The sequence below is a fragment of the Podarcis gaigeae genome, assembly GCF_964106915.1.
Source record: "Podarcis gaigeae genome assembly, chromosome: 2".
NCBI classification, from domain to species: domain Eukaryota; kingdom Metazoa; phylum Chordata; class Lepidosauria; order Squamata; family Lacertidae; genus Podarcis; species Podarcis gaigeae.
This window is the reverse complement of record NC_139679.1, coordinates 34,320,241-34,347,181: the sequence shown is the minus strand read 5'-3', so window position 1 is coordinate 34,347,181 and position 26,941 is coordinate 34,320,241. Positions and strand designations below refer to the sequence as shown.

Below are 26,941 nucleotides of genomic sequence, written 5' to 3'. Positions count from 1 at the left end.
TCCAATGGGTAGATCATTGCATCATTGCCAGTTTATTTATAGTGGGAGTAGATCGTAGTCTCTTGGAAGTTGGACACCCCTGATCTAGTCCAACCCCCTGCAATGCAGGAATCTTTCACCCAACGTGGGGCTCGAACCCACAACCTTGGGATTACAGAGTCTCATACTGTACCAACTGAGCTACCCAGCCTCCATTACTGTTCAATGGGATTTTTTGTTTCGTTGTCCTTGACATGACTCACTGACCTGATCTAGCAGGGTTTTTCTTTGGTGGTTCTTATTTTCCCACCTACAATCGGAAGTGATGCAGGTGAGAATTCTACCCTATTTCTGCAATGTCATTATGCAAGTCATTCCATTGATTCATCTTCTAGCTTATTACTGTTGACACTGACCAGCAGCAGCTCTCCAGGGTTTCCAGTAGCAGTCTTCCCCGGTTTTACCTGAAGACACCAGGGATCAAACCTTTTGTCTGTGAAGCACATGCTCTACCACTGAGCTGGAGCCCTTCCACACAATAGTCAGCAAATCCTGAAAACTGGATCTGATGGAAGTCCTCCCTATTCAATCGTGTCATCTGAGGCACTGATCTGGCCTTTCTGGTTGGTTGCAGTAAATGAAGCTTTGTGTCTAATTTGCCAATTAATATTCCATGGAAAAGCCAACACCGTCTGATCAGCAGCTGGTTCTGGGAATCTTGGCTTTTTATCTTGGTCGTATTGATGTTACATCAATGGGCAATGGGGACTTTGAAATCTGTTTGTGATGTTGGAGCCACAGGGGAGAACTAAACAAAGCGACAGAGAGGGAGACAGGACACAATAAGCAAGGAAGGCAAGCAGGGTAAATATCGCAGAGAACATACGTGCAGCAATGGAAATTTTCAGACACTGTGTTTAACTCATTATGTCGGCCCTCATCACTGCAAAGTGAATGAGCAGTCCCAAGAGTATTGCTCCTGTACTGATACCACATTGCAGTAAAATATCTGTGGGTTTACCTTGTTTCCTTACACTACATGACAGCCACCAGTGGCATGAGCATGTGTGTAGGCTTCATGCCACAGTTCCTATTTCTAGCCATCAAATAATCACAGAAAAGAGATCCCATTTGCTGGCGCATTGAGTTGTTATTCCTGCTCTCTTCTCTCTGGCCCCTGGAATGGCTACAGTGCATTTTACAGAATCAACATACCTGCAGTTATGGGTATGTATTTCCCCACTGCCCTTGCACACGAACTTCCCATTTCATTGTGTGTGTATTGGTAACATCCCGCTCAGACACAGACCTGCAAAGCCTGGACCTGTGCCTAGAAATGCAGCAGAAAAGGAAGATGGGCTAAGTCCCAAGATGTTAGAATTCCTGCTCCGTGTTTGCAGTCATGGGATTTTTGTCTATCACATGACGGTGTATGTTTTGACTCCACAGAGTGGGAAGTGATAGAGACAGGATATTTGTGTTACTGTGTTCTGTGAAGTGGGACTATTGTCCTTTGTTCTTTCTCTTTGCTGCCTGATGCTAGAGAGGGAGCCATGTTGCAGTGCTCCGTGTGTGTTTATATGTTAATAAAGTAAATTAGCCAAAATGCTGAGTTGCTGAGGTCTGTTATGCAAGCTGCGAAGACTCTGTGGATCCCTAAGTGTGCCGGTGTCTGTTGGCATTGGTCGCTGCGATGTTCGGGCTGAAGAAAGCTTTTGAAGCTCCTGAACCACCAACCAGGAGGAAGAGAACATGCCAGTCGGGCATGTGTCTCTGCCAGGATCCTACTCGAGTGTAGGACGAGCTCCTCACATGGGAAATGTGTGCCTTCTTGTGGAGATCCCCCCTGGATCTGTTTCCTACAGATCTCCCTGGCGCTTGAGCTTCCTGTTTGGTACTGCAAAGCCTTTGTCCAGGAGACCACTGTGGTTTGTGGGTACCCTGTGCTGCCTCAGTTCCCCCTACGCAGTGTCAGCAAGTTGCTCGCTCCGCACAAGGCTATATGCATCTTTTGCTCTCCAAAGGAGGTGGGAAAATGCACCCAGGCAAAATAAGCTGCCTGCAGGAGGAAGCCCATGGCTTAATGAGCTCCTTTCTCTCTGCCTTCTCTTTCCCAGAGTAGCTGTCACTACCAGGCGCGGGGAATAAAGAGACTCAAGGTGCCTCCAGAGGACTGGTGATGAGGGAGGAGGAAGTCAGGAGGTAAAAGAAAACCAAGCAGATTTCTTTGTTGACTTTTCCATCGCACTTTGTGCTCACATACTGATCACAGGTCTCCGACGTGAAGGACTGCTTTTGCTTCTCTCATTTTCCTGCCATACTGTCAGTCTTTTCTTCTCCCTGGGATGGCTCTGGAGGTGCCAAGTCTTTTTCCCAGCAAGGGAAGGCTGTGCTGTGAAGTTGTCGCTGTGCTTCCGCCACCAGATCTTATTACAGAGCCGTTGCCGAAAACAAAGGACGTTATGTGTGTGGTGTGTGTGCTTGTACAAATCATTTGGTTTATTCTCAGTCATTTTACAGTCACTACAGCATCAGACCCGCCTGAACCAGAATGTTATTTTGCATATTTCCACAATGCATTGTGGGAGAGCTAAAACGCTTCCAAAACTACCTTGCGCCGCTGTTTGTGCTGTTCATTGGTGCATCGTCTGACTTCTGATGCTTTAATTAGTGCTTTTAATGGGCTTTCGTGGCTTAGAACCGTAATGCTAAACAAGCCCTTCTCTCAAATCGCGAAAGAGAGGATAAACACTCGATTAGCCCTGTTGTAAACAGCAACCAGAGACACTTTTATTGGCAGTGGAGGGGAATTCAGCCTCATTTCTCACACTGTGTATCTAACTAAGAGTCATAGGAAGAAAGACCCAAATGGGAATAAAGTAATTTACAATGGCGGTAGGCAACCCACATTTAATATGTGGATATTTCCTCTGTACTGTGTAACATGCCACAATTCTTCGTTACAAAATAGACCTAGAATGGTCCTTTATAGGTACAGCTGGGGCAGAGTTTGTGATAAGTTATGGGGCCAGATAGCTCACAGGAACATCCTTGCATACAGGCTAGATACCTCTGAATACCACTCTTTTGGGATAAACAACAAGGGAAGACTGTTCTGCCCCCGCCAGTGCCTCTATTTGTGAGATTTCCAGAAGGATCCAGCTGGCTGCTGGCGGAAACAGAATGTTGAACTAGATGGACTCTTGGTCTGATCAAGCAAGACGGAACTTCTGTTCTGATGCCATTTGTGTGGTGGGCGAGTGGATGAGTACATGAATTATATATATATGAATCCTTAGCCACCCACGACTTAAGTTGATGTCTTGCACAGGTTTTATACCTTGTTCCTGGCAAAAAGGACACAGTAGGTGGGATCTGAAATACACTCAAAGAATTGTAGAGTTGGAAGGGACCACGAGGGTCATCTAGTCCAACCCCCTGCAATGGAGGAATCTTTTTATACCACAAACCAGCAAAGAGGTAGCACAGTTGGTAGAGCATGAGACTCTTAACCTCAGGGTCGCAGGTTTGAGCGTCACATTGGGCAGAAGATTCTTGCATTGCAGGGGCTTGAATTAGATGTCCCTTGTGGTCCCTTTCAACTCTACAATTTTGTGATTAAGTATCATGCTCTACTGACTGAGCTATCATAATCATAATCATAATCATCATCAGCTTTGCCCTTCTCTGTCCACTTTGTCCTCTCTGTTTTTCTCTTCCCTTTTAAAAAGCGTTGCATCCTCAACGCTGCAGTTCATTCTCATGTTTGCTATTAGAAGTTTGTCCGATACAGTTTCTGGTCTAAGGCCTAGACCAGAAACTGTATGGGACAAACTTGTAAAGGCAAACATGGGAATGAACCGTAGCATCGAGGACGCAACACTTTTTTATATGTATCGAAGGCAAATCCTTTCTTACCAAGCCAAGTTACAGGGAACCAGGCAGAGGGCCTTCTTGGTAGTAGCACCCGCCCTGTGGAACGCCCTCCCACCAGATGTCATAGAGAACAACTACCAGACTTTTAGAAGACATCTGAAGGCAGCCCTGTTTAGGGAAGCTTTTAATGTTTGATGCATTACTGTATTTTAATATTTTGTTGAAAGCTGCCCAGAGTGCCTGGAGAAGCCCAGCCAGATGGGTGGGGTATAAATAATAATAAATAAATAATAAATTATTATTATTATTATATTACTCCTCCTCTCCAAATCTACATACTAAGTTAATCAATCCAAGGTTAAGAGATGCATACAGGGTCCCTTTGACTTCTTTCAGGGCTTCCCTGCTACATTTTAAAAAAATAAATCTTAATTTCACATACATGCTCATGGGGGTCTGAACTGGCAGTGACTGACAAGGTACAAGACCCTGGGGTCTTACTGGAGAGCTCAGTGAAGATGTTGACCCCATGTGTGGCACCCATGAAGATGGCAAATTCTGTGCCAGGGATCATTAGGAAAGGAATTGAGAACAAAGCTGCTGATATCGTAATGCTATTATAGAAATCTATGGTGCAACTGCATTTGGAACACGGGTGTGCCGTTCTGGAAAAGTTCCAGAAAATGGTCCATCTATTCCAGCATCATTTTCTCACAGTGGCCAACCAGACACCTGTGGGAAACTCGTGAACAGGACAGTATCCATCTCATGCTCTGTTAATTTGTCTACTCCTCTTTCAAAGCCATCCAAATTGGTGGCCATCACTGCCTCCTGTGGCAGGGAGTTCCACAGTTATCTATGCGCTGCATTTTAAATAAAGGAATCTTATCCCAAATACATATGTCTGTGACATATTTTTATTACTAAAATAGATACACCGCCCGCCCACCAAAAGTCAGTTTTGCTTATTTGAAAATAGTTGCTTACTTTGTCTTCTAATTCTTCAAACACAAATGGTCATGCATTATTACCAAGCTCTTATTTAATATTCTATGACTGACTCGAGGAACCGTACTGCCAAAGAGCCAACCTTAACCTGAGTCATTCCTGAGTAATTATTGTGTTTTAGCTCAGCTTCTTGTTTTCTTTTCTTTCCCCAGTGATCAGTTCTTTCTTTACTGTAGTTTAAATGAATAGCCTTAATTGTGTCCATCACTGAGCATCAACACAATGAAAAATAACAGTTTGCAGGGAAAATGCTTTCTAGTCTCAAAGGTGCTCTCTTCCTTGGTGGTTTTAATGCTAATCTTTATATTCATCCTCATTGTCATACTCTTCATCTTCCTCCTCCTTTTTCAATGGATTTCTGGAAATCTGCTGAACTATTCCAGGACAAGATTTGGATGAAGCAGTCCTCTGGAGGGGCAACTCTGAGTTTGCACGGACAATATCCAAACGAGACTGATGTTCTGTTTGATAAAGCGAACTCCGTAACATCTCTAGGTCTTCATTCTCATCAATATTTTGTATAGATTGGTTGGCAGCAGTGTAAATTTCTAAGGCTTTGCAGCTCAGCTTCTTGTTCTAATAGGAAGCTTCTCAAAGTCTATGAGGGTCACATAACCTCTTCTTATTCTCTCTCTCTGTGTCTCCCCATTATGGAAACGTATTGCAACCAGAATCTGAATCTGAGAGGGGGAGATCAGCACCTTAGTTCGTGAGACTTGGCCTGCTTCCTCCTAGTTTATACAAACCCCGGAGAGCTGCAGCTACTGTGTGTTGACAGTACTAAGCTGAATGGACCATGGATCTGATCCACCAACTTCCTATACTGTATTTCTATTTGGGGAGGGGGCATGGCTCCTAGCTGCCTGTCCTAGTGGGTATCCTGCAGCCTTAGTGATCTTGAGCGAGAGCACCTGCTTTTGCTACAAAAGGTGACAAATCCAATCCCTGCAACTCCAGTTAAAACAACAGCAGGTTGCAGGTGACAGGAAAGACTCCTTTTCTGCCTGAGACCCTGAAGAGGTTCTGCCAAAGAGTAGCTGAGTGTGGCGATCACACAGGGTCCCCGGACGTTTCACCGCCTATTGATCCCTATGCCACCACTTTATTTCTCACTGCCACCACCCAGGCCCTACCTGGTACAATACTGAGTCCAGTCAGGGTTAAATTGGAACATAAACTTCTGTTTATTTATTGCAGTTTAACAAGCGTGTGGTTTCATAAACGGTATCAGTCAATTACAATCATGGGGTGCCTATCCAGACCTATAACTTCCGCTACCTGCTCTCTCTCACTAAACCACCTCTCAGGTATTTACAGTGGTATCTCGGGTTAAGTACTTAATTCATTCTGGAGGTCTGTACTTAACCTGAAACTGTTCTTAACCTGAAGCACCACTTTAGCTAATGGGGCCTCCTGCTGCCGCTGTGCCACTGGAGCACGATTTCTGTTCTCATCCTGAAGCAAAGTCCTTAACACAAGGTACTATTTCTGGGTTAGTGGAGTCTGTAACCTGAAGTATATGTAACCTGAAGCGTATGTAACCCAAGGTACCACTGTACTTGTCTTCCTAGCTCCTAACTGTTCCTGACTCAGCTTATTTCACTACACTAACTCAACCTACCCACAGTCTCTATCCCAATTCACTCCCACTCCAACCAACCTCCCAACAAACTCCCCCTTCACCCCTCCTAGAGCTGGTTTTATGGTCCCTCTGACTCCACCCCCTGGGTTCTGATTGGGTAACTTGTTTAACTATTTCACCTCCAGCACTCTCATATGTTAACGTCACAGAGGGGAGGTTGTAGCTCCATGGCAGAGTATCTGCTTTGCGTGCAGGAGATCCCAGGGTCAATCTCTCGCATCTCTAGGTTAGGTGGGGAATCCCTGGAGAACTCCTGCCAGCCAGTGTAGATACAGAACAAGATGAACTAGCAGCTTGCCTGTGAACAAGGCAAGGTTCACTTCCTGCCCAACTTGGTGATGTTGAGAAGTTGTTCAAAACGTCTGTTTGCAACCCACTGCACACCTGAGTTCTTCCTTATCTCTTCTGGGTTTATGATTGAAATTGGGCACACGCAGCGGAACTAATACCCCCAACTATCTCTTTTGGACTGGGAAATGAAATTGCTTTGGCGGCGTTCCTGCCCTTCTCAAGGAATCGCCATCTGATTACATGGCAGTGATTAAACGCTCCCTGAAAGCAGGTGCCGGTTGCCACTCGCTTTTCCGTGGGAATTTGTCCCAGAGCCCACAACAAGGGAGGGGAAAAAACAAAACAAAACCGTGTGTTTTCTGTGTCTGATTGCAGCTACACAACATGGCTCAAAAGCGGAAAAGCAGGCGCATTTCTAGGCAAGCTCTAGGGGGAAACGGCAGTGAATAATTTTGGCACATAAGTCTGACGTGCACAGCCAAGAGGAAACAAAACACTAAGATGATCGTGTCAAATAATTGATGAAAAATTCCATTTCTTCACTTTTATCTTTGCTGCTTCCATTTGATCCATGACAGCGCTGCTCAGAATGCACCATTGACAGGCAAGAGTAAATCACAAGAGTGGAGTGATGAACAGAACAACCCGACACTCTTTCTCAGTCTACCGGACTGGGGTGGGTGCACTTCATTAGGCAGAGGCATCTCTCTGCCCGGCTCTCCTAGCTATGCCAGCTGCCCAATACATGGCCAGGTAGGATCCCCACTCTAGGGCAGGCGTGGGGAATTTTTATCAAAACAAGCATGTCACTAGTGGTAAAGTAAAGGTAAAGGGGCCCCTGACCATTTGGTCCAGTCATGACCGACTCTGGGGTTGTGGTGCTCATCTCGCTTTATTGGCCGAGGGAGCCGGCGTACATCTTCCAGGTCATGTGGCCAGCATGAATAAGCTGCTTCTGGCGAACCAGAGCAGTGCACGGAAACGTCATTTACCTTCCTGCTGGAGCGGTACCTATTTATCTATTTTCACTTTGACGTGCTTTCGAACTGGTAGGTTGGCAGGAGCAGGGACCGAGCAACGGGAGCTCACCCCATTGTGGGGATTCAAACCACCGACCTTCCGATCGGCAAGCCCTAGCCTCTGTGGTTTAACCCACAGCGCCATCCGCGTCCCATCACTGGTGGTAGGCAAGGGGAAAATAGATAGAGCAATGGATGTGACTCCAACCTTTGTACAGTGGTCTACATTTCAGCCACACAGAAATCAAAGGTTAACACCCCACCCCCGATCTCTCTGTTCAAGCAAGCAAGAAGCACAATCAGAATACAAACATGCTATCCAGCACTCGAGAGAGGAGTAAGGCCTGTGGATGAGGTGTGGGCTGGGCAGAGTCCCAAGAACTGGATACAGAGGCACGGAGGGGTGCATTTGGCCCCCAGGCCTGAGGTGTATTTTTTCAGTGCGAGCGGAATCCCTGTTGGAGGAGCACACTTGACCTTGGCTGATCACCAAAGAATCGATGCTTTTGAATTATGGTGCTGGCGGAGACTCTTGAGAGTCCCATGGACTGCAAGATCAAACCTATCCATTCTGAAGGAAATCAGTCCTGAGTGCTCACTGGAAGGACAGATCCTGAAGCTGAGGCTCCAATACTTTGGCCACCTCATGAGAAGAGAAGACTCCCTGGAAAAGACCCTGATGTTGGGAAAGATTGAGGGCACAAGGAGAAGGGGAGACAGAGGACAAGATGATTGGACAGTGTTCTCGAAGCTACCAGCATGAGTTTGACCAAACTGCGGGAGGCAGTGGAAGACAGAAGTGCCTGGCGTGCTATGGTCCATGGGGTCATGAAGAGTCGGACACAACTAAACACCAACAACACAGTTTGGAAAATTAGAAAGCTTGGTTTATTGCAGGAAATCAGTGTTGTTTAGGGAAGATCCCTCATTCTAGCTGACTGAGGTGGAGCTGTAAAAATGTGAGATAGCCAGTCTCATATAACCAACATAAAGGTAAAGGTAAAGGGACCCCTGACTGTTACATCCAGTTGTGGCCGACTCTGGGGTTGTGGCGTTCATCTCGCTTTACTGGCTGAGGGAGCCGGCATACAGCTTCTGCGTCATGGGGCCAGCATGACTAGGCCGCTTCTGGCGAACCAGAGCAGCGCACGAAAACGCCGTTTACCTTCCCACCGGAGCAGTGCCTATTATCTACTTGCACTTTGACGTGCTTTCGAACTGCTAGGTTGGCAGGAGCAGGGACCAAGCAATGGGAGCTGACCCCGTCGCGGGGATTCAAACCGCCAACCTTCTGATTGGCAAGCCCAAGAGTCTCAGTGGTTTAGATCACAGCGCTACCCGAGTCCTATAACCAACATATTTAAGTCTAATTAATGCATGAAGGGGTTAATACCAGAGAGTAAGCTGTCCTGCCAGGCTTAGCTAAGTCCACTTCCCCCCACCTAGGGACGAGCTAGCGTTTGTTCTCCCCCAGTTTACATGTGACCTTCATTGTGTGAAGAGCTCTGAGCTGCTTATTCCAGCCACATAGCTTTAACAAGCATCTCTTAAGTTCCTCTACCAATACTTTAGGAACTTTAACCACTTCATAATTAAGTTAAGTTTTACGGCCTGTGCAACTTTCCTGAAGCACATGAACCTGGCCGTTGAAGAGTTTGTAAGTAAACCATTTTTAACTTACAAAACATGGTCTTTTTCCTATGCTGTGGGGGAAGAGGGAAACTTTGGAAAGATACCTTTTAAGGGCACATTTTGGAACTCACTTAGAAGGGCACGTTTTAAAGGTTTTACAGCTTATATTTCCATGCTTTACTTTGCTGCACATTTTATGATTTTAAATATCTGCTGGGGTTCTCTCACCAAAGAGCAATTGTCCCAAACTTGGATCTTGGCATCCAGGAATTTTACATTTCTATATTTTGCTTTACACCAACAAAAGAGCCCTACTAGCTCTTTCATCTTAGCATGAGAGCGGCATGGAGAAGAAGTGAGGTCAAGTTATCAACCCTAAATGTACCAGTCTGACACTGAAGGAAGATCAATAGGTCAGCACAAAGAGTGCAGTCTAGGAAGCTTGGAGGTTCCACTCTATGTACCCTTTTCATGCAGGTATATCAACTACCAGTGCAAGCCAAGTTTCTCTCTGACACTTCCAACCGCAGCACCATAGAAGAGAATGGAAATTGTGAAAAGAGAAGCAGCAGTGCCTTTGGCAATTTAGAGATGATGGAGGATAGCTGGCGACCTGCCTGGCGGGGGCGGACGGGCGGACCTGGTGAGCTGATTTTGCAGATGGAGGAATGGATTCATGTTGCTGAGTTACATTCTAGTTGCACCAGGCTAGTTTCTCAGGGCATAATCGGGGAAGGTGGCTGTGTGGCTGGGGTAGGGAGAAAGAAGTAGATGGTAGGATACGTTGGTGTGGGAAAGTCAAAACAATTCCAAGATGCAACTTTTCTTCTATGCACACCATTTAAATGGACTCCCCTCAGTTTCTTTCAGAAGCCTGCATGGCAAGGTTAAATAACTCACACTCAGTCATAAGATGAGGTCAAGTCCTGTCAGTAATTCTGTTCATTGTGGATATTATACCCAGTGCCATCCCTAGAGTGTAATTAGAGCCTTTAAGCTGCTGGGTTTTCCAGCACTTTGAATCATACATTTAAATGTGCTGAAGTGCATTCCCTGGAACAAGTATATTGCTAAGAAGGACAGTGCGCTTGTTCGCAGGATGCCGGAATGGTGATGAGGTCATGCTCACCCTGGCCTGTTCAGGAGACTGCAGTGGAACAAAGCTAGTCATGTGATAGCAAGGTAACACAGGGAGGCACCTGCAAAAGCGTCAGAGTCAGATAGGAGCCTCATAGCCTCTGGAACGCTTGAAACACCTCTGCAAAGGGCCATTTGTTCTTTGCAGAAAGAAAATTAAAATTCTGCACCCGAGCCACCACATTCTGTGCCGCAAAGGGACATTAGGTGACCTGCCTAAGTCATGTGAATGTAAACACATTCTTTTATGCTATTGTTATTGTTGTTGTTGTTGTTGTTGTTGAAATTTACTGCCTTTCATCACAAGATCTCGGGGTGGATCACAGGATAAAAAATACTCTCCCCCCATCTTTTTAAAGCTGAGAGTCTAAAGAAGCTGTTTTCTGCGACTATTTTCATATTCTGGCAGTGGGTGCGGGGGGAGCCTCTTTGTTGTGCCCCCTAATTATCATCAGAAACATGTTTCAGACTATTACATGTTATTAGAAGGAAGAGACCTGGTCCAGCATTGACTGGAGTGAGCAGCAACATTTATACAGGTATTCAAATGCATTAGAAGGAACAGTTTGCAAAAGCAGCAGCAGCATGCTTTCTCTAACACATTTGGAGGAAACTCTCTCTGGTCTGGGGGAGCAAGGGAACCATTAGCAGACAAGCAAACATGCTCTTCCCTTCTCCCCTACTTTGCATCAGATTGCCCAGCTGTGCAGAAAGTGGCAGGCGCAGGGGTTTGCTCTCTCTAATGTGCCACGTGAAGGAGCAGCGATAATTATCAGCCGGGCAGAGATAAAGCACAGGCAAGGCTGGGAAATGCAAATCTGGAGCCGGCAAATGGTGAAGTGCCTCTCCTTAAAAACGCTCTCTGCTCGCCAACCATAAACGACGCAGCCTCTGCTACAGTGATGAGGAAACTTTGGCTCTCCACACGTTGCAGAATCACAGTAACCATCGTCCCTGACCTTTGGCTACGTTGTCTGGGGCTGATTGGACTTGGAGTCCGGCAACATCTGGAAGGTTCCCCATCTGTGCTCTAACCCAGGGTTTCCAAAACTTGGGTCTCCAGCTGTTTTTGGACTACAATTCCCATCTTTGCTGACCACTGGTCCTGCTAGCTAGGGGTGATGGGAGTTGTAGTCCAACAACTGCTGGCACTCCAAGTTTGGAAAAGAATGCTAAATGCTACTAGGTCAGGTTCAAGGTTCTTGTATTAACTTTCATGGTCTTTAACAACTTGGTTCTAGGATACCTCAAGGGCTGCGTAATCCCTTTTATCTCTTCCTCATCACTGAGTTTTTAAAGGGAGTCATTGGCTTGGAGGCACTGCTGTATCCACTGGGAGCTATGCATTCAGGACTATGAGCCCCATTTTATGAAACTCCTTTCCAGTTGAGGTCAGACCAGGCCCCTCCCTGTTGAAATTCCAGCACCTACCAAATACTTATTTTTATTCAAGCAGGCATTTTAATTGAAGCTTGAGTCGATAGCTTTAACTGATAATTTACCTTTTCCACATTGTATTTTCTGTACACCAATTAGACACAGTTGTACTTACGGTAAATAGTATATGAATAAAACCAAAACACCTGTGGTCCCTGCAAGGTTGTAAAGGTAAGACAAGGCCTACTAAATTAGTTCAAACGCCAGTCTGGTCTGGATGGGCTGGTGACACACATTTTGTTTTCTCTCCAATGGGCAGACTTGCCAGATCCTCAGTAGTATTTTTGTTTTTTTTTTAGAGTTGACATTATGCAAGAGATCAGTGGTAGAACTGGCATTATATCATCTAAGTCAGGAATGGGTAGACTACACACTTGCTGCATCTACTGCGGTGTGTTTTGCTTTGTTTTACTAGACCCCCAGAACCTACCAGCTAGAGACAGGTGTATAAAACATACAGTTAAGAGAATTAAAGAACAGCAACGCACCTCTGAGCATATTCAGAGCCTAGGGAATTGTTTTCAAAGGCTAGGTCTGATCTGAACTCAGTCCTTTCATACAAAAGTCCACTCCTGCTTAGCTTTATTCATTCTAGCCGCTCACTTTGTGGAGAACAAATTGTTTTGTTGTGGCTGTTGTTAAGCAGTTGGGAGTCATTGCAAATTTACTGCGACTCACCTAGATCCCTGCCTAATTTCTGCCCACTCTTGGATCTAGGTGTCTTAATGTTCAGTAAGTGCTCTGACTACCACACTCTGCTTTCCCAAAACATTTACCTTCTCTCTCTCTCTCTCTGCCTCTCTGCATGCACACATTTCCCTGACACCATCCACTCAAGAACATGTTCCTCCATCACAACTTAAGTGCATTGATTCCCCCAGGGAAGGCCAACACGACTAAGAATGGCCGCTGTTTATCAATAACCCCATCAGTTGGTGAGGTGGTTACGGACCAAGAGGAGTGTCGCCTCCTCACAAAAGGCTACTTTGGGAACACCAGAGTAGCTTTCAGGGTAAACTGCAATGTGAGCTGTGATGCTGTTTGACGGGGACATAACTGTGGTGTCACTGCAGATTTGTGCCCTCTATTGATATATTGACGGAGGCGTTGAGAGGCAAAACTCAGCAGCATGGCCTGTCCATGATAGCTGCATGCCTGGTGAGTGAGGAGATGGACAATGGTGTGTGTTAAATCACTGCAGGGAGTTTCAAAGCATTACACAGTTTGGGCTCTGTGCTGATGAGTTTATATTCTTTACCTATTTGTCCTGTATTTTATGCTCTTCTAATTTTATGATGCTTGTAATGCTGTTGGTATTTCTAAAGGGGGGGGGGGGGATGATAAAAATAGGGAAAAGCTGAGGGGAGACAATGCATGTGCAATATTTTTATTCTCGTGTCTTTTCTAACAGTATTTTATCAGATCTCCTCACTATTTATATGATGTTTAGTATATAATGATATATACTGCAATCTGTATTATCAAATATCTTTATTTCTTTGATGTTTAGTACACAATTGCATATTATTTGCATTATACTATACTTTAAAAAAAACTTCGACTAATTTGGCAAAAGCACTGCTAGCAAATAAAGAAAATTACACTAATTAATAATAAATTTATGGTGGTTTTATTGCACTTGCCTTGTTAGTGGTTTTTATGAGTTGACATGGTGTGAGAGAAGTAAGTCAATCTAGGGCTGTCTTTATATGTGCCTCCTACTTTGAAGAAAGCCTAGTTGCTGCTGCTGCACAGCTGTTGTTTCAAGTGTTATGATTGGGTGATGTCAAGAAACTGGGCTCAGGTGTTGGGATTTCAAACGTGGGGTCAGCCCAAGACTTTGTGATGCCTGTGGCAAAGGACAAATTGGTATCCTGCCCTGCAGAAGCCAAGTAGACTGGACCAAGGATGGGCTAGCATTTTTTGCTGCACCTGAGGGCAGCACACTACCTTAGGACACAGAGTTCTGCCCTCCAATATCTTGCTGTCACTCCCCTCTTGCACTGGCTGCTCAAGGCCAATACCTCACTCTGCCTAATGGTAGGACCAGCCCTGAGTATCCATGGGCAGTATTCAACTAACTTGTCCTAACAGCGGCAGGATGTACACTTGTGCAACTTTATTCTGCTTTCAAATAAACTATTATTATTGCTATGTATTGTTTTCAGAGCTGACACCAGCATGGTCAGACATCTTCTGAGTGTCCACTGACAAGACACCACTGAACAGGTTGCCATGAGGAGGTGGGCTCACTGAGGGAAGGAGCCCCATTGTGGGTGTCTTACCTAAGGGCTCTCTCTGGAGCTGACATTGACTACCGTATTTTCCCGTGTATAAGACTAGGTTTCCCCCCTAAAAGATAATGTTAAAAATTAGGGGGCATCTCATACACAGATAGTGGCAAGGTTGGACTGGTGAGTGGTTGTTGCCGCAAAACTAGGGGGCATGTTATACCTGGGGGCATCTTATAGATGGAAAAATACGGTATTTTCTATTTTTTTAAAAGGTGGACCACAAATTTCCTTTCAAGGAGTGGCTGTCGTTCAGTGGTAGTTCACAGATTTAGTTCTGTGCATTTCCCCATAAGGAAATCACAGATAGCGCGGCTGGGAAAAAGGGTAAATTGAGGACATGAGGCCCTCCAAATGTTGCTGGACTCACATCATGCCTGACCATCAGCCATGCTGGCTGGGGCTGATGGGAGTTGGGGTGCAGTAAAACCTGGACTTGCCAGGTGCATAGCATCCGACTTCCTCATAGGTGGATCTCAAGACCCAACAACAGACTTCAGTGGGTGCATTGTAAGGCTTCGAGCGATTGGTTTTTAAAGGGTAATACATAGCAGGGGGGGAGAAGGGAAGGGTAAAGAGGTATCTGCTTGGAACCAGTCACTGTATTGAATAGATAGGTGCCCAAATCAGACAAAGCTAAAATTTTGTGAGTGAGTCAGCCCCCATTTTAGAAAGCCTGAAATGCCACTCACTCACACGCTTGCAAGGTACAAACCTCAGCTGTCCAGATGAGAGGCTGATCATTGAACAAATCCTTGCTCAGGTGCTTCCCTATCGTAATGTTTCTGTGAATTCAGCCGTCTCAGCTGTCCACATTTCCTTTTTTTTTATAATATTTTTTATTGAGTTTGTAAAATACAGAAAAAAGAATAAAGAACATATTATAAGAGTAAAGTAAAAAGGTTACAAGTTTTCTTGTTCTTTTTTCCAAATCTACTGGACCTTCCCCACATCCTCCCAACCCTGCATTCTCTGTAATACATAACATCAGCAATTTGTTGACTTATTTCATTACTTGTTGTATCCTTCGTTTTATCATGTTACCCAATTTCAAATGTGTTATAACCCAAATCATGTACATTTTCATTTAAACACAATAAAGTTATTTCATTATTCTATCTCAGACTTCTTGTGCCTTAATTTTCATTTCTTTAGTTTAACCTTACTGAAGCTAGAGTTTCCTAAAAGATGCATTTTTTAACATTCATACAGCTTATAGTGTTTTTCCAGATAGTCCTTAAATTTTTTCCAGTCCTCCTCGATTGTTTCTTCTCCCAGGTCTCGGATTCTGCCAGTCATTTCGGCCAGTTCCATGTAGTCCATCAACTGCGTGTGCCATTCCTCCAGTGTGGGTAAATCTTGTGTCTTCCTCAGCTGTCCACATTTCCATTTGGCTTGATTGTCTCGTGCTGCTGTTTGGCTAAGATTCCTTTGCCTGGCACACACTTGTGTCACATCTCTCTCTCTTTTCATCGCTCAGCAAATTCCTCCAGTGCCCACTCCAGTTTTTACTCCCATTATTTTCCTGTGCACCCAAGTGAAAATGGAAAGAGAATTTGCTCTGTGACACATCATCAAACCATCTATTTTCATGCTGTTGTTGATTAGTCATTGTTGTTATTTACAGGAAGGCCGTGACAAACCAAGAAGAAAGGCTCTGCATTTCAGCACAGCAGCAGGTAAGTACGTTTTACCTTCATGCCGTCTGCTAAAATGCAGGTTTGTTCTCTCATCACAATCACTGTCTACCCACATCTTCCTTAAACTGCGCACCTTAGCCCGGCTTGTGTACATTGACTGTTCTTGGTTAAAGATTAATAAGAGTAGAGTGGATCAGTTTCCTTTTGGGAAGCAAGTTTTTTTAGTAAAACAAACAGCCTAGGGTACCAGGGAGAGGTAGCTTCTTTGACCAATTGGTTATTCTTCCTGCTGCAAGAATAACACAAGGATTTGTTTGGAGTGGCAAGGAATGTGCTGTTACGAGAAGGTGAGTTTTTCTTTCCAATATTTAGTTGACGGGGAGTTCCCTGCTGAAGTCAGGACTCTGTTATGAACTTGATGCTGGTGGCAGAAGGAAAGATGAGATCCTTGCAGATGTAGGGTTTGTCAGTCCATGTGTGTTCCAGCTTGCTTGAGATTGCTGCTTCACTATCGGGGTGTGCTGGTGTGTGTGTGTGTGTGTTGCTGTTCAAATAAAAGTTGATGCTTTTAATAATTTCAAAACCTGCACCTTCCGACTGGGGACTTCCACAGCTCTCTCATTAATTTATGATGGGACCGCTGGCCTCAGCCACAACTCAAGAGAAACAAAAATGATTGCTCGAGGCAATCTGAGAGGCTGCTAATGCAACAACAGTGTCATATGACAGAAGGAAGGAAAAGAGGCCCTGCTTCAGATGAGCAGAAAGAGGGTGGGAGGAAAGGCAGGAAGAGTCAGAGCTACCCTGGCACAGAAGGACACAAATGCATAAGGAATTAGGCAAAGACATCCAGCCATTAAAGACCTATTTGTCATTCTAAAGCAGGGGTGAGGATCCTTTTTCATACCGAGGGCCACATGCTGGTGCTAGGCAGGGCCAGAGTCAACAGTGTGTAGAGCAACAAATGCAAAGGTTACCTTTGCCCAATAGGCAAGTTTCTGCACATTTCTGTCCATCCTTCTTCCAGGCAAGCAAGAGGTGATATGAGGTACCAATTGCAGCCAGGTAAAAACACTTTTGGCCACCAGTCCTGAGGTTCCCCTGTTTGAGAGTCTGCCTGCGGTATTTACAAAACTAGAGGTATTTGTACTATTAATTCTACGTAAATTGAGATTGTACGTAGGTTTAATAACAAGAGCTGGTGAGCTCTGCTTGCAGGAGGAGGAATGAAGAGGGCTCAGGTCAGGTCGAGGCCAAGCTGGAGCCAGAGCATGGGTCTCAGTCCTTCAAGGCTTTGGGTGTGAATTCACCAGAAGATACTCAAAGGACAAGAACTATGCAGAGGAAGGGAGAAAGGGGACAGTATCTAGGGGTTGCCTCCAGGCATTCAAGCAGATACTGGTAATTTCAGTTTGCACAAAGTGGGTTAAAGCCTTCTGTTGCTGTAGTGCATCAAATCCACTTTTAAAAAGAGCTTCTTGCAGTTAGGGAAGTGGCTGGGAAACGCTCTGGAAAGTGTGGTATGAACAAATGATTAATGGAAAGACATATGGACACCCCACAAGCAAAACAGGATGGGTGCTCATTGTTATATAACCTCCCCACTGAGAAATCAGAATGAATGCTCAATAAAAACAGGGCATAGTTTAACCACATCGTAAGCTTTGTGCAATGAAACTGGGATGAATCGTCAATAAACTGGTTGTCTAGAGGAGCCCCAAGAGAAAGGTTAAGTGCTCTTTGCCCAGGTTGTTGTGAGAGATGGTGTTTAATGTTGGAAATGATGGGAGGAATTCAGCTTGGTGCTAAGTGGGTGTGTATGCAGGGAACAAGGTCCGTTCATGCAATGGAACTTTCCCTCTTCTCCTCCCTCTGTGCATCCTAGTGTACCCCCATGCCTGTTCCAGAGGTTCCCCCAAAAGCTTAGTAAAATTTGTTTTTATTTGTTTCTTCAGTGACACGTTGGTTGCTACTGACGTTTTGTGCATGGTTTAACAGTTAACATGTTTTAGCCTCTAGAGATATAGTTAATTATTGTTGTAATATTATATTTATTCCTGCCCTGTGACCATTCAGCTATAAACACTATAACAGTTCCCCCCATGATATCTTTTATTGGAGGGACTCGTGTTTTTAAAATACTGTGCCTTTGTACTTTCCTCATCAGGCCTTGGCAGTCAGAGTCAAAATATAAGGATGTTATGTGTTCAAGTTGCAGATAACTTCTGCGTCCTGTGTCCCCCTTAGGGATAGGTTTTTCTCTCCTAGAATCTGGGGACTTCCAAAGAAGCTGAATGAGTGAAGATTCAGGACAAGAGAATGGAAAGCATTCAAGAGTCAAATTGTAGAATTAGTTCCTGTGATGGGAATTGGGGTTGCTCGTGCGTAAGTGGTCGCTGCTCTAGGTAACGCTGCCAGGCTAAACCTTTCCCTGGCTGGACAGCCCTTACTCCGTGGCTGTGTCAGCCACTGGCAGAATCCATCAGTGGGCGTTTCCTGAACTTCTTCCAACATAAAAGTTCTTTGACACCAAGTCTCCGCCTAGCCTCCCTGCGCGGAAGTTTTCTGCGCAGAGTGGGCGTGGCCAGCGGAGGTCCTGTGCTCTCCCCGCTGGTCTCTGTGGAAGAGTCCTGGAGCCATCTCTCCGAAGCCCTCCCCGGCTCCCCTTTCTTCCTGGTGTCATGCTGATTTCCTTCCTCAGTGCATGTGTTCCCTCTCTCCCTGCTGGGCCCTTCTCCTGCATCGCTGGGGAGCCTCACCTCCACTCCTGGCTCTGATGGCAGTTCCCACAAGAGGTAGCAATGGCTATCACTTGAACGGCTTCACAGGAGGTTTAGACAAAATCACGAATGCTAAGGCTGTAAATCACTACTAGTCATGATGGCTATATTCTGCCTGAACTGCTGGAGGCAGCAGGCCTCTGAATGTCAGTTGTTGGGAATCATTGGACTAGATGGGCATTGAACCTGATCCAGCAGAGCTTTCTTTATGTTCTTAGAACAAAGGAGCAGAATGGCTTAACTGTGATAATTACAAATAGCTTAGCTTCACTCTGAATTGTGTTGCTTAAGCCGCCTAGAGCGAAGCCTCTCTTGAGTTTTGGACTGGGGTTTGGGGAGAATGCAGCAAAAGGAGATAGCGTTTTTGGAGGAAGTGTCGCCTTGCAAGAGAGCTTGCTTCTCACACAGAAAACAGCCAATGTTTTTAACGGGAACAGCTTGCAGTATGAGACTTTTCTATGTCACTGTGTGCGCGAGCCCCTCAAAGTGAGATGCAGTAGAAAAAAATTCAGTCTCCTTATTGACAGTGTCATTCTTTCAGTCTCCAGAGATGGATGATCCCAGGCATTTCACACATCTTTTGAATTGCATAAGCCGGTATTTGAAGCCACAAAACTGCTCAGAGGCATTAAAATCTGTTCAACTAAGGCAAACTTAGATAAAGCCATTGGAGAGTCAGTAATTCTGAATTCCTCAATGTCGGGTTCCTCAATTCAGATCACTAGGGTTTCCTGAAGACAACAAGCAGGAGCTGTGTGTATCTAAGGACTTGTCAGCAAGCAACAGTTCAGTTCTTGTTGTTACAAGTAAAATGTGGCAAGATATTAAGCACAGCTCCGCATGCTACAGGTAGCTGCTCCTGTTGGCAAGCAATGAGATTCCCTGGCTACCAAGGATATATAATTCAGGGAAACAGAAATGATGTTAAATTCTCCTTATGAGCATTTATAATTCATACCAAGTTCTTTTTTTCACAGAGTGGGGATTCAGGCTGCCAACTTGCTTGCGTTGTCGGGTGATTTTGAGCTGCTGCTGGTGGTTTGCATTTTGAGGAACCTGCAGAGTTTTTGAAGGGGTCATTTGTTGTCTTCCAGCCGAAGCCAAAAGGTGCTATGGCAATCCTTCCAATCGGTGCAAGCATTTCAGCTTGCTTGGTGGAATGACCCCCCCTCCCCTTGTGCTATGTTGTGGGTTCTCCTGACCCTCCACCCCAGAGCAAATCTGGTGGGACCACAGGGGAAGAAGAGGAGGAGTTTGGATTTGATACCTCATTTTATCACTACCCGAAGGAGTCTCAAAGCGGCTAACATTCCCCTTTCCCTTCCTCCCCCACAACAAACACTCTGTGAGGTGAGTGGGGCTGAGAGACTTCAAAGAAGTGTGACTAGCCCAAGGTCACCCAGCAGCTGCATGTGGAGGAGCGGGGAAGCGAACCCGGTTCACCAGATTACGAGTCCACCGCTCTTAACCACTACACCCCACTGGCTATCTCCTTTTGCTGCATTCTCCCCAAACCCCAGTCCAAAACTCAAGAGAGGCTTCTCTCTAGGAGGCTTAAGCGGGAGAGCCCCGGTGTGGGCTTCCACGAGTGGATCTCATTAGTTGAATCCAGCTCAATGGCTTTCTTCACATCCAAGGGAACAGTCTGCCGTAGGATGGATGGCATGGGATGCTCCTGCTTTAGCTGTTGTGTGGTTGTTCTCTGCCCCCAAAAGTGGTGGGTCTCAAGGGATTCTGAGATACGGAGTCCTGCTCTTGCAACCATCGTTGGTTGCTAAGTCCCCAGCATTTCCATTGTGAAGAAAGGAAAGGGCAGTAGCATAGTGATAGAGCACACGTTTTCTCCCAAAATGGCCCAGGGTCAATTCCCAGCATCTCCAGGTAGAAATGAGATGGACTCCTGGCTGGAAACCCTGGAGAACTGTTGCCAGGCAGCGGCAACAATACTGATCTAGATGAACCGATGGTCTGTCTCAGTAGAAGGCAGCTTCTTATGCTCCAAGTGAGGAAAAAGCTTGCCTATGAGAATCAGTATTTGTTTTGTTCCCTTTATATTCCACTTCCATTTCCAAGGAGCTCTAGGTTGTGTACATGGTTCTCCCTTGCATACAACCACCCTGTGAGGTGCGTTTTCCTTCTTGGTAGTAGTGCCCACCCCGTGGAACACCCTCCTATCAGGTACCAAGGAGATGAGTAATTATACCACCTTCAGAAGACGTATGAAGGCAGCCCTGTATAGGGAAGTTTTTAATGTTTGATGTTTTATTATGTTTCTGCATATGCTGGAAGCTGCCCAGAGTGACTAGGGCAATGAAGATGGGTGGGGTATTATTATTATTATTTCTTCAGAGACATTGTTACTTAAAGCTTCATTCGGATGTGAGGGCGATCTGGCTGTGACATCTGTCACCCCATTGATCGCCAGGGTTGATTCAGCTTATCTGGCTGGCTAGGCGGGTGTCCCCTTCCTCCCTCACTACTCCATGTGCGTCCCTCCTGAAGCTGCGAGCTCGGTGGAAGAGGACTGTGACGTTAACATATGAGAGAGTGCTGGAGGTGAAATAGTTAAACAGGTTGCCCAGTCAGGACCCCGGGGGGTGGAGTCAGTGGGACTATAAAACCATCTCTGGGAGGGGCAAAGGGCGGATGTCGTTGGGGAGTTTGTTGGGAGTTGGGTGGTTGGTTGGAGTGGGAGTGAATTGGGATAGTTTGTGGGTACAGTGGTGCCCCGCAAGACGAACGCCTCGCAAGACGGAAAACCCGCTAGACAAAAGGGTTTTCTGTTTTGGAGGCGCTTCGCAAAACGAATTTCCCTATGGGCTTGCTTCGCAAGACGAAAATGTCTTGCGAGTTCCTGTGGGTTTTTCCCCCTTCCCCCCCTTTTTCTAAGCTGCTAAGCCGCTTATCAGCTGATCCGCTAAGCCGATAAGCCGCTAAAAGCCGATAAGCCGCTAATAGCGCTAATCCGCTAATCCGTCAATGGGCTTGCTTCGCAAGACGAAAAAACCGTTAGACGAAGAGAATCGCGGAATGGATTCTTTTTGTCTTGCGAGGCACCACTGTAGATTGAGTTAGTGTAATGAAATAGGCTGAGTCAGGAACAGTTAGGGTCTAGGCAGACAAGTAAATATCGGAGATGTGGTTTAGTGAGTGAGAGCAGGTAGTGAAAGTTATAGGACTGGATAGGCACCCCATGAATGTAATTGACTGATACTGTTTATGAAACCGCAGACTTGTTAAACTACACTAAATAAACAAAAGTTTATGTTTCAATTTAACCCTGAATGGACTCAGTATTGTCCCAGGTAGGGCCTGGGTGGTGGCAGTGAGAAATAAAGTGGTGGCACAGGGATCAATAGACGGTGAAACGTCCGGGGACCCTGGGTGATCGCCACAAGGACGACCATCCCAGATAGGAGTGTACCGTTCTTCAGTCAAGGGTATACGATAGCTGCGCTCCCCTGCTAGAACCTCCTCAAGCTTCATTCGAACCATACCTTGTGCCTTTTTGTACCACAGGATTCTCCGTAGTCCATATTTTCTTCTGCCTCCTTGGTTGAAGGATATAGAGCAGTAACACACACACACACACACATGCCTTTTTAGGGCCTGTGCTCAGAAGTAGCTGTGACTGGCACGAGCGGATGTGCGGTTAAGCTTACATTTCTAAGATCCTTAGATGTTCTTGCTTCAAAGTGCCTTTACGCAAACGATGCACTTCAGGCGAGCGTGTCCTTAGGATCCAATCCCTCTATCCCATGTGCCTGCCTCTGCCCCCGCAGCCCCAGAGGGAGAGATGCCAGTCAAACCATGCGTGGGTGTATGAGACCAAGGCAGTGAGCACCGCTGGTTTGTGTTTTTTGTCCATAACAATGAGCAGCGGCACAATCCATTTCTTCCTGGAGCCAGGGATAGAAAACAGAGAAAGAGGAGGCAGGGAGCAGAGGGGCTGGCAGGTGTGTCCCTTATTACTCCGAAGGCCAATTCTCTCCCCTACCTCTGACAGTGCCTGCGGAGAATGTGGCTTTTCACAAATGCCTCAGACAGCCCAATATTCCAAGGTGTCACAACCCGAAGAATTCAATAAACCACCTTTGCGATGGTGGCTGGCATTGTTTGGTGCTCAGGTGCATGTGGAGGGGGTGGCAATGGAAAAGCTAGCTGCTGGAGGAGCTTTCTTTATCTTAGCGGCTATTATGAGAGGGCTAAATTAAACAAGCCAGCCGCTGAAAAGAATATGAGCACTAAAGCCTCCCAGGAAGACTCACTTGTTAATCGAAACAGAAAAGGCTCCTCTCTCTTTTTTCATTTAAGGATCTGAAAGACGCCTTCCTTGCATGTGCGTCGAGAGCTGTGAAGAATTTGGGAGGAGGGGAATGTGAATATTGAGTCTAAAGCTGCTGGTTTTGCTGTATTTGGAGTTTTAGAGGAGGGTTAACCCCTTTCACGGCACGCAGGTGGCACTGTGGGTTAAACCACAGAGCCTAGGGCTTGCTGATCAGAAGGTCGGCGGTTCGAATCCCCGCGACGGGGTGAGCTCCCGTTGCTCAGTCCGTGCTCCTGCCAACTGAGCAGTTCAAAAGCATGTCAAAGTGCAAGTAGATACATAGGTACCGCTCCGGCGGGAAGGTAAACGGCGTTTCTGTGAGCTGCTCTGGTTCGCCAGAAGCGGCTTAGTCATGCTGGCCACATGACCCGGAAGCTGTACTGAAATATACTCAGAGTCAAGAGTGGATTTCATGCTCTTTATTCAGCTCATAGTGGTGAGGAGGGAATGGAAGTCCCCTCAAAGTATCTGCTTTATATACATTATTTACACGATGGGCTGCATGTGATTGGCTAATTCCGGAATTCTCCTGTAAGCCAATCAGGTTGTGGATTCACTTCTATCTGGAGCTGGATTGGGTGGCTCCCGCAGACCAATCATACTGCTGCATTGTTCTAGGACCAATCAGACCGCTGCATTCTGAATCCTATTGTTCTAGGACCAATCAGACTGCTGCAGTTTGGATCCTATTCAACTCAGTACATAACATGTACGCTGGCTCCCTCGGCCAATAAAGTGAGATGAGCACCACAACCCCAGAGTTGTCTGCGACTGGACCTAATGGTCAGGGGTCCCTTTAACTTTACCTTTACTATCTCGTAACCTCTCCAACTTCAATTCCAACCCTCTCAGCTCCCACAACTCCTGACTGTCTCTCCTCAAATCCTCTCCTTTTAAACTCTCCCTCCTGGAACCACAGCCAATCAGAGGTTGCCATTCATTAACCATCTGCTGGCAGGGAAGAAAGAAAGAAACACTTACTGTTCCAATCTGTCCAGCAAAACCCACTTTTTTGTCACACCAGCAGGAGTTTTTGAATCCATAGTGATTTTCTTGTTTGAACTCCTTTTTAGTTTCATTGTACCGAGTCTCCTGTACACCCTATAGAGGGGACTGTGATTAAGTGGTATACAAATTGTCAACATAGGTAAATAAGTAAGCAGATCCATAAAAGGGTCTCTCTGATCTCAAGAAATGGTTGCGTTCCCATCTGCTTCCAGTTGGGAAGTGTACCTTCTCCACAGCATCTCAGGTACACATGATCACGAGATGATGGAAATCCTGTGACTTTGAAAGAAAACAAGATGGTTGTTTCCTTTGTTGAAAACTAAATGGAACATCCAATCCTTTCCCATTTGTACAGTAAGCCTGCTGAGCCATTGGCTAGTCTCTTAGCAGACAGACTATATCCATTAAGTATGTAACTTTGATCGTACAAACAGTCTTGCTCTCCTGCACTGAAGAAACTAATGTACACCAAAATAACTGCAGGCCACCCAGCAGCTGACTTCTGACAAATTATACCTCCACTAAATGACAGCTAATTTAGCTTGAATTACAGAGACTAATCAGATCAATAGGTTGAAGTGAAATACATAAGAGCAAAATCAATGGCTCCTAAAAGATGTATTGAGTAATGAATAAGTGTGGCAAAAGCCAACATTGTTCATTCATTGTTAAATGAGAAGGGTAAGGAATGTTTGGCTCCTGATAAATTGCAGGCAGGGCCTGTGCAAGAGCAGAAGAGTGTCGCTGATCCGGGGAACTTACTCTGCTGTATTGCATCTGGAATCATTGGGACAGACTTAAGGCCGCTGGAATGAAGGACTTAGGCCAGGGTTAGGAAAACTCCAGCCCTCCAAATGTTTGGGACTACAATTCCCATCATCCCTAGCTAACAGGACCAGTGGTCAGGGATGATGGGAATTGTAGTCCCAAACATATGGAGTTTGCCTATGCCTGACTTAGACACTTCAAGCTTGTCATGTCCACATCAGGAACACCTGAGGCAATAGGAAGTTGGAGGGGAGCAAAACCCTGGTGGTGCATCCATTTGTAGCAGGGAAGGTTGGCCTGGATGGCAGGACCCTGGACAGCTCCAGCCTGATAAACTTGATCTGGAGCCCACCATATTCTCAGCCTAGCTACTTATCTGAGGGTCCATTTCTTTGGGGTGGAAGGAGGAGTTTAAAGAGGCAGTCCTATCTAGAGCAGTGGTTCTCAACCTGTGGGTCCCCAGATGATGTTGGACTACAACTCCCATCATCCCTGAGCTCTGGCCTTGCTAGCTAGGGGTGATGGGAGTTGTAGTTCAACAACATCTGGGGACCCATAGGTTGAGAAAGGCTGATCTAGAGCATAGTAAGATAGGCTCTAAATAACTGCTACTCAGTTATTTTAAGCTGGGTGTGTTATCAGCTTCGCTAGGTGAAGGCAGAGACTGGGGGAGTCCTTGGGGATAAGGAGACCACCCTAGTAGCCTGCAGCTCAGGGGCTCCATTTCAGGGTGCTGGGATGGGGAGGATGCATGCTTGACAAGGTCAGTAATCAGAGATGAGGGAAGGTGTAGCCCACCAACAGCTGGAGGGGTTGCATGTTCTCCACCCCTATGTTAAAGGCACAGAGGTCCGTTCCTCCTTTCGTCTCCTGACCTTCAATGGACCCAGAACATAGCACAGATCCCACTTACCACATTCACTTACCCTGCTTGAATAGCTATGCAGAAGAGGGAATTTTGGCAAATGCAGCTTCTCATGCAGAAATAGACCACATCTGCTGATTCCCCCCCCAAAAAACTACTTGCTTATTCAAAAAATAATTTAGTTTTACTTATTGCAATTTGTTTTTAAACAATGCAATTATAATTATATTAAACAGCAATTACCGTATTTTTTGCCTTATAGGACGCACTTTTCCCCCTCCAAAAATGAAGGGGAAATGTGTGTGCGTCCTATGGGGCGAATGCAGGCTTTCGCTGAAGCTTGGAGAGCGAGAGGGGTCGGTGCGCACCGACCCCTCTCACTATCCAGGCCTCAGGAAGCTATCAGCAAGCCTGGGGAGCCCGCGGGAGTTCCCGCAGGGCTCCCTGGGCTGCGGATAGCAGCCTGCTCCCCGGAGTGCAGGTCACGCTGAAGCAGAGCGCCCCGCACTTTGGGCATACATCCGCAGCCTAGGGAGCCCTGCGGGAGTTCCCGCTGGGCTCCCTAGGCTGTGGATAGCAGCCTGCTGCACGGAGTGTGGGGAGCGCTGAAGCAGAGCGCCCCGCGCTTCGGGCAGACATCGGGCAGCCCCACAAGCTCAGGGGGCAGTGGGGAGGTGCAGCGCCACCATCCCGCTGTTCCTCGACCTGGTTTGGAGGCTGGCGCTGCAGAGCGCGCTTCTCCCCAGTGCCAGCCCCACAAGCTCGGGTACAGCGGGGAGGCAGAGCGCCGCCATCCCGCTGTTCCCCAACCTGGTTTGGATTCCCCAACCTGGTTTTGGGGGAAAATAAAGGAAAAAAATTTCCCCTTTATTCCCCCCCCCCAAAAAAACTAGGTGCGTCCTATGGGCCGGTGCATCCTATGGGACGAAAAATACGGTATATCATGTAAAGAACTAAGAGCCCAACTCTCCTTTGCATCTGCTTACCCTAGGTTGGTTCCACCTCAGGTGTACTTTGCTGCCTTGAAGCCGCCACAGATTCAGGTTTGGTCATCCCATGTAATGCATTGTTAACATAAGGACTGTTAGTATTTTCCTGGAATTCTCACAACTAATGCAATACATTTAACAGACCTAACCCAACCCTTAGCTTCAGTGGTGGCTGGTGCCTACTGAGACTGGTCAGCAGAAGGCAGGGGGAGCAACAGTAGGTTGAGTGAAAGCCAATGAGAACTAGAGCCA

At 46.2% G+C, this 26,941-nt stretch overlaps 3 long non-coding RNA genes across 4 annotated transcripts in view; 1 reads left to right on the top strand and 2 right to left on the bottom strand.

The window, feature by feature from the left end:
• On the bottom strand, nt 1-26,941 carry LOC310839448. Its single transcript, XR_014561524.1, has 4 exons — nt 26,687-26,941; nt 24,041-24,346; nt 22,395-22,631; nt 1-787 (listed from the first exon to the last, which is right to left on the bottom strand). It is a non-coding gene; the product is annotated as an uncharacterized lncRNA (long non-coding RNA).
• Nucleotides 6,024-6,722, bottom strand: LOC310839458. The gene is made up of 2 exons (XR_014561535.1): nt 6,415-6,722; nt 6,024-6,165 (listed from the first exon to the last, which is right to left on the bottom strand). It is a non-coding gene; the product is annotated as an uncharacterized lncRNA (long non-coding RNA).
• The window catches only part of LOC310839454, a 39,406-nt gene continuing 28,575 nt past the window's right edge, over nt 16,111-26,941 (top strand). For both annotated transcript variants that reach the window (XR_014561529.1, XR_014561530.1), the window contains exon 1: nt 16,111-16,299. This is a non-coding gene — a long non-coding RNA (uncharacterized lncRNA). The remainder of the gene's footprint in view (nt 16,300-26,941) is intronic.